We start from the raw sequence: 14,042 nt of genomic DNA, 5'->3' as shown, positions 1-14,042 counted from the left end.
ATGGAGCAAAAGCCCTAAGAATGGAATATGTTGCATCTACAACCTTAAGAGGCTCACCAGGTGTTGTGATTCCTCCTTCACGATAGGTGGAACAATGTGCAAAAATTTGTCTTTCACTTCAGAAGGAATGCACCAGTATGCCCTGACCATTGGACCTTTAAAGTGTTATGGGTCAGATAAGCCTGTGAATCTTCATGGGATTTATTTCCTACCCTCAGAGTTTATGTGTCTTCTTAACATGTCGCATGCTAACTACCTCTTGTTCTCCTGGTCTGATCAACAAAACATCATCGATGTAGTAGGTTAATGTCGTGTTCTATAGAATATCTAGATGGTTCTACTCTCCTCAGACTAAATTATGGCAGAGGTTAGGGAAACTAATATAGCCCTTAGACAAAACTGTAAATATATACTCCTTTCTGTTCTATCTAAATGCCAACGTTCTTGATTCATTTTTCTAGTAGAGATAGAAAAGAAAGAGCTCCCCAAATCAACAGCCACACAACATGTATCTGAAGATATGCTAATCTGCTTCACAAAGATACCACATCTGACACAGTTACTGTGGTCAGAGATACTAGTTAGTTGATCTTTCAGTAGTCTACAGCTCTGTCCCAAGATCTATCTGGCTTTTGGTACCGGAGATTGAACTTGGGACTTTCCGCTTTTGAGGCAGGTGGTGGCACCACTGAGCTAAATGTCCGGCCCTCTATCTGGCTTTTGAAGACACAAGACTGAAAGATTAAATTAAATCAAGATATGATGAGAATCACCACCTTTACATCCTTTAAATCCTTAATGGTGGCACTAATCTACACACATCCCCACCCCAAGGGATGTGATGATTTACTATCTTGGCCAGGGATTGGGGAGTGGTTTAGTATCAAACACTCCCATCTGGCCTTTCCAACTGTAATGGCTCTTATCTCACTGGCCAAAGACACAAAGTAGTTGTGCCAACCACTCCTGGGGTAACAACCACTAGTTATGCATCCAGTGGGCTTCCTGTAATAGGGGCTTTGGCCAGGATTTGCTTTATTACTCAGTCCCCAATCTCACATGAGCCATGATGATGATTTGGATCTATGGGTATATATGTCAACTCAGACTCTAGCTCCAACAGTCCTCAAATTCACTTGGAAACAGGCCAATTGCCCATCAACTGGAGACTGGATAAAGAAGCTGTGGTTTTTAAAAATAAAATGCAGTACTATTTAGCTATAAAGAATGAGAAACTAGAGACATTTATAGCTAAGTGGATGCACATTGAGGCCGTACTCTTAAGTGAAATAAATAGGACACACATGTGTAAATACTGAATAGTTTCTCTAGTGTGAAAAACTAAAAGTGTAAATAAGAATAAAAATATATAATTCATACTGTGAAATAGGCAGAAAATGTCTAAAGGAATAGGGGAATTGGGAGGGGAAGGGGAAAGGAAAGAAGGGAAAAGAAAAAATGTGAGAAAAGGAAAAACATGGAAGTGAAGTCTTTGTAAATAGGGAAGGGTGTGGGGGGTGAAGGGCGGGCAGGGGAATGGGGAAAAAATAAGAACCAAGACACATCATGTAAAGGTACAAGATCCCAATGATGAATGCAACTGTATTGTATAACTAAAATGTACCAATAAACCAAATGAAAAAAAATAGTCCAAGTATAAAGTTCTCTTTGTATGATGCAAAGTTACCCAATCAAATGCCCAGAATTATCTTTGCAGAAGGGAAAAGGAGAGTCATGGTAGAGCCCTTTCTCTTAAGGACCTAGTTGTCATTCTAATCTCTAGATTCTGGATTTGAAAACTGACTCATATTTGGAACATGTACAAAGGACCATAACTTTTTTTGCAGTGTCCACTGTTGACCTTCCAGACTTTTCTATTACAAGCTAACACTCTTGTTAGCTGCCCATAAATTCTGTCCATAAGAGATACCATCTTCTACTAATCACCTGCATAACTCTCTTGGGGTGGGCTCTCTTGACTTATACGCAAACTTTGCCTTATTTTAATAACTGCAACCTCCTTGTTTCTGGCTATTACACACAACACCTAGCCTATATTGTTTTGGGTCTTATAATCCACAGTGCTGTCAGTGAACTAAATTTATAACAGCTTTTTGTTTCAGAGGCGGGAATTGAACACAGATATCACACATGCATATGGTAGGCAAACAATTAACCACTGAGCTGTGCCCCAGCCCCTTATAACAGCTTTTTCTACTCTCAGTCCTGGCATTCAGAGGAGGCCACTACTGAAAAAAAATTTGATGATGATCTTACTATGATGTCTCATATTCCTAGACCCAAGCAATCCTCCTGCATCAGGCTCTCAAATAGGTGAGACTCTAGGCATGTGCCAGCAGGCACAGCATACCATGGAGCTATAGCTCCAGCTCCTTCACCATTAAATTTTTGAGTGATGCCAATAGCCCTCTCACCAATGCATTCCTGAGACGGTCTTTTTAAACAGTGTGTTTCCTGGATCTTCCCATGGAACAGAATTTTTTAGTGGGTCTTACGGCTGTACATAGTAGTTAACCATTCCAGTAGGCCCACTTCTTTAAGCCTTTTAATCCTCTAGTATTTGCCACAACAATTCTAACACTCCAAATTCACTTAGCATAGACTATCACATATTTCTTACTTCTGAGAGCCATCCCAGGAGAAAATTTGACCACTTTTTGGGACCTTTGACAGGGTACCAAAATTCTATGTCTCAGCAAATCATTCCAAATCAATCACTCTTTTAGGCATTTGTCTAATTCTTCTCCCCAAGCCCACAGAATCCAGGTTCATGTATACTTCCCCCTTTGCTACTGCTACATACCACCACTTCTTTCAGCTTCTTTGGCATAAAATCCCTGTCTTATCAGGCCCATTGCAATCCCATTTGGATTAAGCTCAGAGTTTTTGCTAACTGTAAGTTTAGTATCCTGAAAAGAATGTGGGGGTGGATTTGGAGAGGGAGCATATATTGCCTTGTGGGAAGAAGTTTCTGCATGGTGCTCCAGAATGGGGGCACTAAGGTACTACCTTTTAATAGGGCTGGGGTGGAGCACATATACTGGCTTAGAAGGGTCAAGTGAGTATGATGAGTCAAAATCTTTGTGAGTAGTCACCAAGATGACCCCATGCATGTGCCAGGATGACAGATTTTCCAAGCCAAGGGCCTTGTCTTTGTTGAGTATTCAACCTTAGTTAAATTTCAGCAACTCTTGACTATGAAGTTCCGGGTTTGGTTCTCAGAGTTCTCTGCCTTCCTTATACAGGAGATGAGAGAGTTCCTTTGTATTTAACCATACTGGTCTTCTTAGGTTTCAAACCTGGCTTGCAAATGCCTGTTACTCTCACCGGCTCATTAAATCTGTAGTCATCTGATCTTGTTAGCCATTATAGTTCATATTTCTTCCCTAGTCCTCAAATGTTTTATATCTTGCAACCACCAGTGCATTTCCAATGCACCTCAGGTGAAAGTTGTAATAATTGTACTGCTTTATGGTGCCACACACCATCTATACTCCACCTATCACTAGTGAGAAGTTTCCATTTCCACTCGAAAGGTGAATGATTCACCTCCCAAAGTCCATCTTACTGGCTGCTTTCTCAGACCACAAACCGTACCAACTGTGTCAAGTTGGGTTCTCTGGAAACAGACATGGAACTGGAGTTTGGGATGTAAGATTTTTATTAAGGATAAGCATTTGTGAAAGGAAGAGGAAGAAGCAATGTTGGGCAGAGGGAGAGATTGAACTGCTATGCACTACCAACAAAGCCTTGGCCAACCCAGTTGGACATTGTGGAACAGTTAATGCTCATTGAACTACCTTGTATGAAACCCAAATGACCACATCCTAATAGCCCTGTGTCTCTCAGTCACCAGATACAGACTGTCCTAAGAAAGGTGTAACCTGATGGCAAGGTGACTCCCTGCACTTGCGGAAGGAGCAGCTACCTGGAAGCTGTTTGCTAACCAAACTCAGCACAGCTGGGGAGGACACTGTTCCTTGAGGAGGGATTCAAGTATCTAGACAGAGTTAGAAGATGAAGGTCTGACTCCTGACTCTATCACTTGTTGTGTGACACTGGACAAATTGCTCCACGTTGTTGAATCTCTTTTTTCACATTTTAAAATGGAAATACTTTTCTCACAGGGTAGTCCTGGGAAGAGTAAAGGAACAATGCACATATGGTAGCATTTGTAAGCACTATGATGTGTTCTAAATGTGAATTTATATTGCAGAAAAGGTCTACATTTACTGAGATTCATAGAGCTTTTTCCTTTTATTTTCTATTCTCTGGCTTACTTTCACTTCTCTCAACCACTTAAAACAAACAATACACTGGGTAAAGGGTATGTATTTCCTCTCTATTGGCATAAATATCCATTCATGTGAAGATGCATGTGTAACTTATGTTTAGACATTTAATAGTGCCTACTACAAAGCCCGGTGATCAATAATTATATTTTCTGAAGAATGAATGAGCAGGGAGGATTGTACTCATTTTTAGAAGAGAAAAACAATGTTATCAGAAATTAAGAAATATCTGCAAAATTACATTCAATAATAAATTCAGGATATTTGATTTAATGATATAGCTATATTTGTAGACTATCAAGTTAGGAAATAATTTAGTTGGAAATGTTCTTACCATAGGCTAAGGAAATAATAATATAGTGGCAAAGAGTTGCTTGCTTCCTTGTAACATCTTGTTAACATCTTGCTTCCTTGTACATCTTGTTAGCAAGATTTACCTGGTAGCTCTACTACCAGTTTCATTCAAGAAAGCTCTTGCTTAGCTAGACAATATTTCTTAATGATCTCTAAGAATCAAATGTGGCCATATACCATAGGATTTTGTAATGAACTGTGGACATGCCTTCATTTCTATTACTATCATTTCTGCCCAATCATTCTGTGCTTGAAAGGTAATTTTAAGCCACTGTAAAGAAGTCCTGTCCTTAAGGCTTTGCTCAAAAGTGCTACTTTCTCTCTGAAGGCTAGGTTTTAAGTAATTTACCCTATCTTGTGCAGAGTAGGAGGATTCTGGGCTAAAATACTACCACTGCCAGCACAGAAGAGGCTTCCAGGTTGATGTGCCACAGCACCCAGCGCAAAGGAGGATGCTTCCGGCTTGATTTACCACTGCTCCCAGTGCAGAGTAGGAGGGTTCTGGGTCACAATACCACCACACTCAGCACAGAGGAGGTGAGCTGGGTGGGCACCAGCAGTACCCTCCCCCCGTCGAAATGAGAAGACATGCAAACAAGGCTCAAACTCAGACTTTCAGATGAACTACAGCAACCCCAAAGGGAAACTAGATGGAACACTATGATACTCCTGGACTCCCTGAAATGGAAATAAAAGAGGATCTGGAAAAAATGAAATCAGAAATAATTTCTCAGATAACAACAGAGATTGTACAAATAGTACAAGACATGATTAATAAATCTAGTGAGGAAACATTTAAAAAATAGAGCAGCTGAAGAACATGATGGAATCCCAATATAAGAAACAAATGGAATCCATAAAACAGATACAAAAAGATTTCCAGGAGATTAAAAACTCCATTGAAAGTCTATGCAGCAGAATGAGCCAATGTGAGGACAGAATTTCAGATATAGAAGATAAGATTGCAATTAGTGACCAGGAAAAGAAAAATTGCTCCAAAATTGTAAAGGACCACAAGAAATCAATCCAGTAGCTGCTAGACGATGCAATGAACAATAACATAAGAATGATTGGAGTCAATGAAGAATCAGGAGAAAGTGCAGACTATATGAAAAAAATTGTTCATAGAAGTAATGGCAGAAAACTTCCCAAGCAGGGGAAAAGAACTTCACATACAGATAAGTGAGGCATATAGGACTCCAAATAGCCTTGATCAAAAAAAATCTACACATAGGCATATAATTGTTAAGAATCCTGAAACCCAACAGAAGAAAAAAGTTCTACACGCAGTTAGAGAAAAGAAACAAATCACATACAAAGGAAAGCCCATCAGAATCACAGCAGAATTCTCAACACAAACCCTCAAGGCAAGAAGAGCTTGGAGTGATGTATTTCAAACACTAAAGGAAAACAGCCTCCAACCCAGACTGATGTACCCTGCAAAACCATCTTTCAAAATTAATGGTGAAGTAAGATAGTTTCATGACAAAGAGCACCTGAGGAACTTCATGAATACCAAACCAGCACTCCAAAAAATTTTAGACATTATCCTAGGAAAAGACAATGAAGTCCACAACCCCAGGAAGCCCAACAGAATGAATCCATGGGACATGACAAGAAATTAAATGCAAAGGGGGAGAATTCAACAAAAAGAAAATGTTATGACAAGGATAAGGCAATGCATATCAGTTATAACCATCAATGTTAATGGTCTCAACTCGCCAATCAAAGAAATAGACTGGCAGAATGGGTCAAGAAGCAAGATCCAACAATATGCTACATACAAGAAACATACTTAATTCAAAAAGAAACTCATAGACTGAAAGCTAAAGGGTGGAAAACAATACTCCATGTAAGAGGAATCCGAAAAAAAGCAGGAGTGGCTATCCTCTTTGCAGATCAAGTGGATTTCAAACCAACACTGGTTAAGAGAGACAAAGAAGGACACTACATCCTTGTAAAGGGAAAAATCCAAGAGGAAGAGATGACAATCATAAATATATATGCACAAAACACTAGTGCACCCAACTATATAAAACAAATACTAATGGACATAAAAAAATCAAATAAGCACTAATACAATAGAAGTGGGGGACCTCAATACCCCACTGTCACAAATAAATCAATGAGGCAAAAAATAAGCAACTAAATACTAGAACTCAATCAAATTCTTGAACAAATGAACTTAACAGATGTTTACAGAATGTTTCACCCCACAAATCAGAATACTCATTCTTTTCAGCTCCACAGGGGTCATTCTGCAAAATAGACCACATACTCACTCATAGAACACAGTTGAGTAAGTGCAAAGGAATTGAAGTTATCCCCTGTATATTATCAGACCATAGTGCAATGCAATTGGAGATCAATAGCAAAAGAAACTGCAAAAATTTCACAAACACACAGAAATTGAACAACACACTTCTGAATAATCAGTGGGTCACAGAGGAAATTAAAGAAGAAATCAGATAGTTCCTTCAATTAAATGAAAATGACAATACAACATATCAGAATCTATGGGGCACAATGAAAGCAGTCTTACAAGGGAAATTCATAGCAGTAAATACTCATATTAGGAAAACAGAGTAAGCCCAATTAAACAACCTGATGCTGAACCTCAAGCTTCTAGAAAAGGAAGCGCAGGACAAACCCAAAGCTCATACAAGGGAGGAAATTATAAAGATCAGGGCAGAAATCAATGCAATGGAAACTAAGAGAACAACACAAAAAAATCAATGAAGCCAAGAGTTGGTTCTTCGAAAGAATAAAAAAAATTGACAAACCATTAGCTGACCTTATAAGAAAAAGGAAAGAAAAGGCCCAAATCCATGCAATTAGGAATGAAATGGATGAAATTACAACGGGCCCAGCAGAAATACAGAGGATCATCAATACCTACTTCGAGAAACTATATGCCAATAAGATAGAAAACACAGAAGAAATGGACAGATTCCTTGATAAGTATGAAGTACCAAATTTTAACTAAAAAGACCTAAAAATTTTATACAACCCAATATCAATCAATGAAATTGAAACAGTAATTAAAAATTTACCAACTAAGAAGAGCCCAGGTCCTGATGGCTTCACTGCTAAATTCTACAAGACATTGAGAGGAACTACTACTGCCACTACTGTTTAAACTCTTCAATGAAATTGAAAGGGGAGCAATACTCCTGAATTCATTCCTGGAAGCAAGCATCACCTTGATCCCCAAAGCAGAGAAAGACCCAACCGAAAAGGAGAACTATAGGCCATTCTCACTAATGAACATAGATGCAAAAATCCTTAATAAGATACTGCCAAAGAGAATGCAGAAGATCATCAAGAAGATCATACACCCTGACCAAGTGGGATTCATCCAAGGTATGCAGGGATGGTTCAACATATGCAAATCAATCAATGTAATGCACTGTATCAATAGAGCCAAGGACACAAAAATATATGATCATCTCAATAGATGCAGAAAAAGCATTTGACAAAATCCAACACACATTTATGATAAAACCCTAAAAAATTTGGAATAGACGGTCTCTGCCTCAATCTGATAAAAGCTATCTATGAAAAACCAACAGCCAATATCATACTAAATGGTCGAAAACTGAAATCCTTCACACTCAAATCAGGAACAAGACAAGGATATCCACTATCATCACTCCTATTCAATATAGTTTTGGAAACATTAGCCACAGCAATTAGAGAAAGAAATAAAAGGAATAAAAATAGGAAATGAAGAAGTCAAACTGTCATTATTTGCAGATGACATGATACTCTATATAGAAGACCCCAAGAACTCCACCAAAAGTCTTCTAGACTTAATAACCAAGTTCAGCAAAGTAGCTGGATACAAGGTCAACACACAAAAATCAATAGCTTACCTCTACATGAACAACAGAATCACTGAGGGAGAAATAGGGCAAATAATTCCTTTCACAATAGCATCCAAGAAACTGAAATACCTAGGAATCAACCTAACAAAAGAAATCAAAGACCTCTTCTCTGAAAACTATGGCACTCTGAAAAGAGAGATTGAAGATGATATCAGAAAATGGAAAGACATCCCTTGCTCCTGGCTAGGAAGGATGAACATAGTGAAAATGGCCATACTTCCAATATTGCTATATAGATTCAGTGCAATCCCAATTGAAATCCCAGCAGCATATTTCATGAACTTTGAGAAAATCATCCAAAAATTCATTTGGAAAAAGAAAAGACCCAGAATAGCAAAAGCAATTCTAGGTAACAGAGACATGGCAGGGGATATTGCAACTCCCAACTTGAAAATATACTACAAAGCTACTATAATAAAAACTGCATGGTACTGGCAAAGAAACAGACCTGAGGACCAGTGAAACAGATTACAAGATGCAGAAACAACTCCAGACACACTCAGCCACCTCACCTTTGACAAAGGAGCCAAATACACTCACTGGAGGAAAGATAGCCTCTTTAATAAATGGTACTGGAGAAGAAGGGGAGAGTTGTGGTGGTAGCTGTGCCGGGCTGTGTGTCTCTCGCCACCGGAGGAAGATAAGGCTGAAGATTGGGTTCATCTTAGGCAGTTTGCTGGTGGTGGGAAGCTTCCTTGGCCTCGTTGTCCTCTGATCTTCTCTCTTCGCATGGCCGGATCACCCGAGCCCGTTGAGCAGGATGAGGATGCAAGTATTGGCATTATGATGAAAATCTGCTCATTTTGATTGTCATCATTATCTTCCATAATGAAGAATGGTCATCCCTCATGAGAACAGCCACAGTGTAATCAAAAGAACTCCAAGGAAATATTTAGCAGAAATTGTGTTAATTGATGATTTCAGTAATAAAGAATGGTTAAAAGAAAAACTGGTTGAATATATTAAGCTGTGGAATGGCTTGGTACATGTGTTTTGAAACGAGAGAAGAGAAGGTTTAATTCAAGCACGAAGTATTGGAGCTCAAAAGGCTAAACTTAGACAGGTTTTGATATACCTTGATGCCCATTGTGAAGTGGCAGTTAACTGGTATGCACCACTTGTAGCTCCCATATCTAAGGACAGAACCATTTGCACTGTGCCACTTATAGATATCATAAATGGTAACACATATGAAATTGTACCCCAAGGGGGTGGTGATGAAGATGAGTATGCCCAAGGAGCATGGGACTGGAGTATGCTCTGGAAACGGGTGCCTCTGACCCCACGAGAGAAGAGACTGAGAAAGACAAAAACTGAACTGTATCGGTCCCCATCCATGGCTGGTGGATTATTTGCCGTTGAACGAGAGTTCTTCTTTGAACTGGGTCTGTATGATCCAGGTCTCCATATTTGCGGTGGGAAAAACTTTGAGATTTCCTACAAGATATGACAGTGTGGTGCGAAATTATTATTTGTTCCTTGTTCTCGTGTTGGACACATATACCGTCTTGAGGACTGGCAAGGAAATCCTCCACCCCTGTACATTGGGTCTTCTCCAACTCTAAAGAATTATGTTAGAGTTGTAGAGGTTTGGTGGGATGAATATAAAGACTATTTCTATGCTAGTCATCCTGAATCAAAGGCATTACTCTATGGTGATATATCTGAGCTGAAAAAATTCCAAGAAGATCATAACTGTAAAAGTTTCAAGTGGTTCATGGATGAAATAGCTTATGATATCACCTCACACTACACTCTGCCCCTGAAGAATGTTGACTGGGGAGAAATCAGAGGTTTTGAAACTGCTTACTTCATTGACAGCATGGGAAAAACAAATGGAGGCTTTGTTGAACTTGGACCTTGCCACAGGATGGGAGGGAATCAGCTTTTCCAAATCAATGAAGCAAATCAGCTCATGCAATATGACCAGTGTTTGACAAAAGAGCCTGATGGATCAAAAGTTATGATTACTCACTGTAATCTAAATGAATTTAAGGAATGACAATACTTTAAGAACCTCCACAGATTCACTCACATTCCTTCAGGGAGGTCCTTAGATCTCTCAGAGGTCCTACATCAAGTGTTCATCTCCAATTGTGACTCCAGTAAAATAACTCAAAAGTGGGAAATGAATAACATCCACAGTGTTTAGAAAGAAACCAATAATCTACCTACTGACAAGTAAATTTATACAGGACTGAAAACCGCCTGAAACCTGCTGCGACAATTATTATTAACTCTGTACAGCTCCCAACCTGGAACCTCCTGATCAGTTTGAAGGACATTGATAAACTGTGATTTTACAATAACATTATCATATGCAGTTACTGTTTACAAAACTGCTTTCACCTTAAACTTTGTAGATGTTTACATCTTTTTTGTTTTGTTTAAAGATGATGTTGGTAATTTGTGCCTTTAACTCTGATTTGTTAGAACAGAATTAAAAGCATGTTGTCTTCTTTGGGATTACACTCAGAGGTCTGAAAGGCAGTTTGATTTTTTTTTTTTAACACACTTGAAAAAAGGTTGGAGCAACCAGACTTTAATATATATCTTGGTGATGATCAACCTGTTGTGTCTTTATTTAATTTTACATCTTTTTGAAGCACTGCCACAGGGTATTAGCCACAGTGGCCTTCCTTCACAGTCATGCTGCTTTTTTGAAAGGTGAATTTCAACAACACATTTAGTGCCTCTTTCATTTCTTGGTATATTTTTCAAGAGCTTTTGATGAAATTTATAGGCTGACAATGATGAAATGAATTGTCACCTGTGTGGGAAGTACTCAGAAATGAATTTATGTGCTGCCATTTGATATGAAGTTGAGTACTGTATAACGAACAAAAAATGACAGTATGGAACATCTCAAGGCTATTGCATAGGGTCTGAAGATTGTGTGGCATTAACTCCCTTACCTACTGGTGTTCTCAATGCCATCTGCCATACCAGCTCTTAGAATAGCAAGAGTCTTCCAGCTAGAGAAAAAAATTGTCCACGTACATTTGGAATTTACTTTTCCCTCGTACCTGTCACTCTAAAAAAAACCCCTATAACTAATTCTCTGTATTGAAACTTCAAAGGGAAGCTAACAAAAGCAACACAACACCACTATAAACACATCAAAGATTTATCCTAAGGTAAGAATTTCCTTGTTAAATTAAGCCTTACAAAACTCTTTTGCATTACAGCGTAAGATGTGCAACCTATGAAACAGAGTGAATTGCTGTGTCATTTATTATCTTTATCCAAATGCAATTCTATGCACATTTCTTAAAGTTAAAAAGTTGACTATTTAATAATATAGCTCATTAACAAATGTGAACTATTTCTTTTTAGATTGGATATTAGTTCTCTAGTTTTTCTTAATTTCTTTTTAGCAAACATAATCTTATTAGTAGTTTTCCAATGAAAATATTTGTTTGCATTCAAACATTTATTGATACAGTACCTACTATAGGAGAACCAAATGTTGCAAATGGTCAATTTGATTGTAATTTCTATATAGTCTTTTATTAGCCCAAATATTGAAATGCCTAAATTGAGTGCTTAAAAAGTGTAATGAGGTAGGGAATGATAATTAAGCATCTTTATCTTGTAATCATGGTGTCATTACAATGAAAAGAATTCACAAACTACTGCCAGAGGAAAATATTTTTAATTAATGCTTAAAAAAGAAAAGGCAAAACCGACATTTGTTTGAAAGAAAAGCCTTCAATTTCTTTCTTCCAAACTTAGTTCTTAAATTTGGAGAGTAAAAATTAAACATCCTCAGAAGAGTTTTATTTATAATTTTGAATTGTCAATTTGTATTTTTCTACTAATCTGTAATCAGCCATTTTAACATTCACTCATCTTTAGGGATATTTAAAAAGAAATACATTTATATGCTTATATAATTGCAAAATAAATCAGCTATAAAAAAGAAATAATTGGTACTTTAATTACTTGTGTGTTTTGCAGATAGGTAGCATTTTCCACGTTGAATGGATTATAACCTTCTTATCTATGCATAGGCCTAAGAAAGGTGGGACATGAACTGTGCATGTAATTTTATGGGTAAATAAAATGGTTTTTTTGTGTGTGTGCAATTCATTAAAAGAAGATATCCTGGGCCAGGGATTTAGCTCAGTGGTTTTGCAGCCTGCTGCGCAAGCACAAGGACCTGAGTTCGATCCACGGTAACAACAACAAAAAAAGAAGATATTCTATGAACATGATTCTATATATTGAAGTCAGAAACCTTACCAAACATGAAAAACATCAGAAGTTGCTGCCATAATGACTATTTTCTACTGTAGGCTGCTTTGGAAATAATCCCCATATCTTTGCTTTGTAAGTTGATAATATCACTATGCATTTCTATACATTTTATAAACTTGATTTATGCAGATTTTGATACATTGTATGTTTCTGTAGAAATTGTATAAATATTCAAAATTTTATTAGGGTAAATTTGAGAAGTTTATGTATATCTTAAGTCTGAGTTGCTTGATTTTTAGGTGAGAAAAAATAAAATACTGTATTTTAATTTTTAAAAAATGGTGCTGGAAAAATTGGGTTTCATCTTGCCAAAGACTAAAACTAGACCTATATCCCTCACCATGCACTAAACTAAAATCTAAATGGATTAAATATCTAAATATTAAAACAGAAATGTTGAACTGGCTGGAACAGAGGTTAGGTAGAACTCTTGAAGACATTGGTGTAGGAAAAGATTTTATGAACAAAATTTCAGTTGCCCGTGAATTAACACAAACAATCAACAAGTGGGATCTCTTCTTATTAAAAAGCTTCTGCACAGCAAGAGAAACCACCAGCAGTGTGAAGAGACAACCCGAAATGTGGGAAAAAATTTTCACCTGCTGTTCCTCAAAGGTCTACTATCTCGAATCTATAAAGAAGTTAAAAAAATCAGAGCTCCCAAATTTAAAGACCCAATCCAAAAATGGGGATCTGAAATGAACAGACATTTCTCAGACAAAGAAGTGGAAATAGCAAATAAGCATATGAAAAAGTGTTCAACATCACTGGTCATTTGAGAGATACAAATGAAAACAATGCTGAGAATCCACCTCACCCAGAAAGAATGGCTGCTATCATGAAATCAACCAATAACAAATGCTGACAGGGCTGTGGGAAAAGAGGAACACTTCTCCACTGCTGGTGGGAGTGTAGACTGTTGCAACCACCGTGGAAATCAGTATGGAGACACCTCAAAGAACTAGGACTGGCAGTCCCATTTGACCCAGCTATTCCCCTGCTAGGTATCTTCCCCAAAGAATTAAAAGTATCATACCACAGTGATATATGTGCACCCATGTTCATAGTAGCACAATTTGTAATAGCTAAAACTTTGAAGCAGCCCAAATGCCCATCAACTGGAGACTGGATAAAAAAAATGTGTTTTTAAAAAAAATAAAATAGAGTACTACTCAGCCATAAAAAATGAGAAATTATTTTCTCATATTAATTCCATTCCCTTCTTTTC

General features: G+C 37.7%; 1 pseudogene; it reads left to right on the top strand.

Moving 5' to 3' along the window:
- Window positions 1-238: 238 nt before the first annotated feature.
- LOC101705346 (N-acetylgalactosaminyltransferase 7 pseudogene) lies at window positions 239-10,706 on the top strand (annotated as a pseudogene).
- The last annotated feature ends 3,336 nt before the right edge of the window (window positions 10,707-14,042 follow it).

The sequence above is a fragment of the Heterocephalus glaber genome, unplaced genomic scaffold, assembly GCF_053883595.1.
Source record: "Heterocephalus glaber isolate CG9 unplaced genomic scaffold, H.glaber_assembly_v1.0 deba00001729, whole genome shotgun sequence".
Classification (NCBI taxonomy): Eukaryota; Metazoa; Chordata; class Mammalia; order Rodentia; family Bathyergidae; genus Heterocephalus; species Heterocephalus glaber.
The sequence above is the reverse complement of the archived record's forward strand: the minus strand, read 5'-3'. Positions and strand labels throughout refer to the sequence as shown.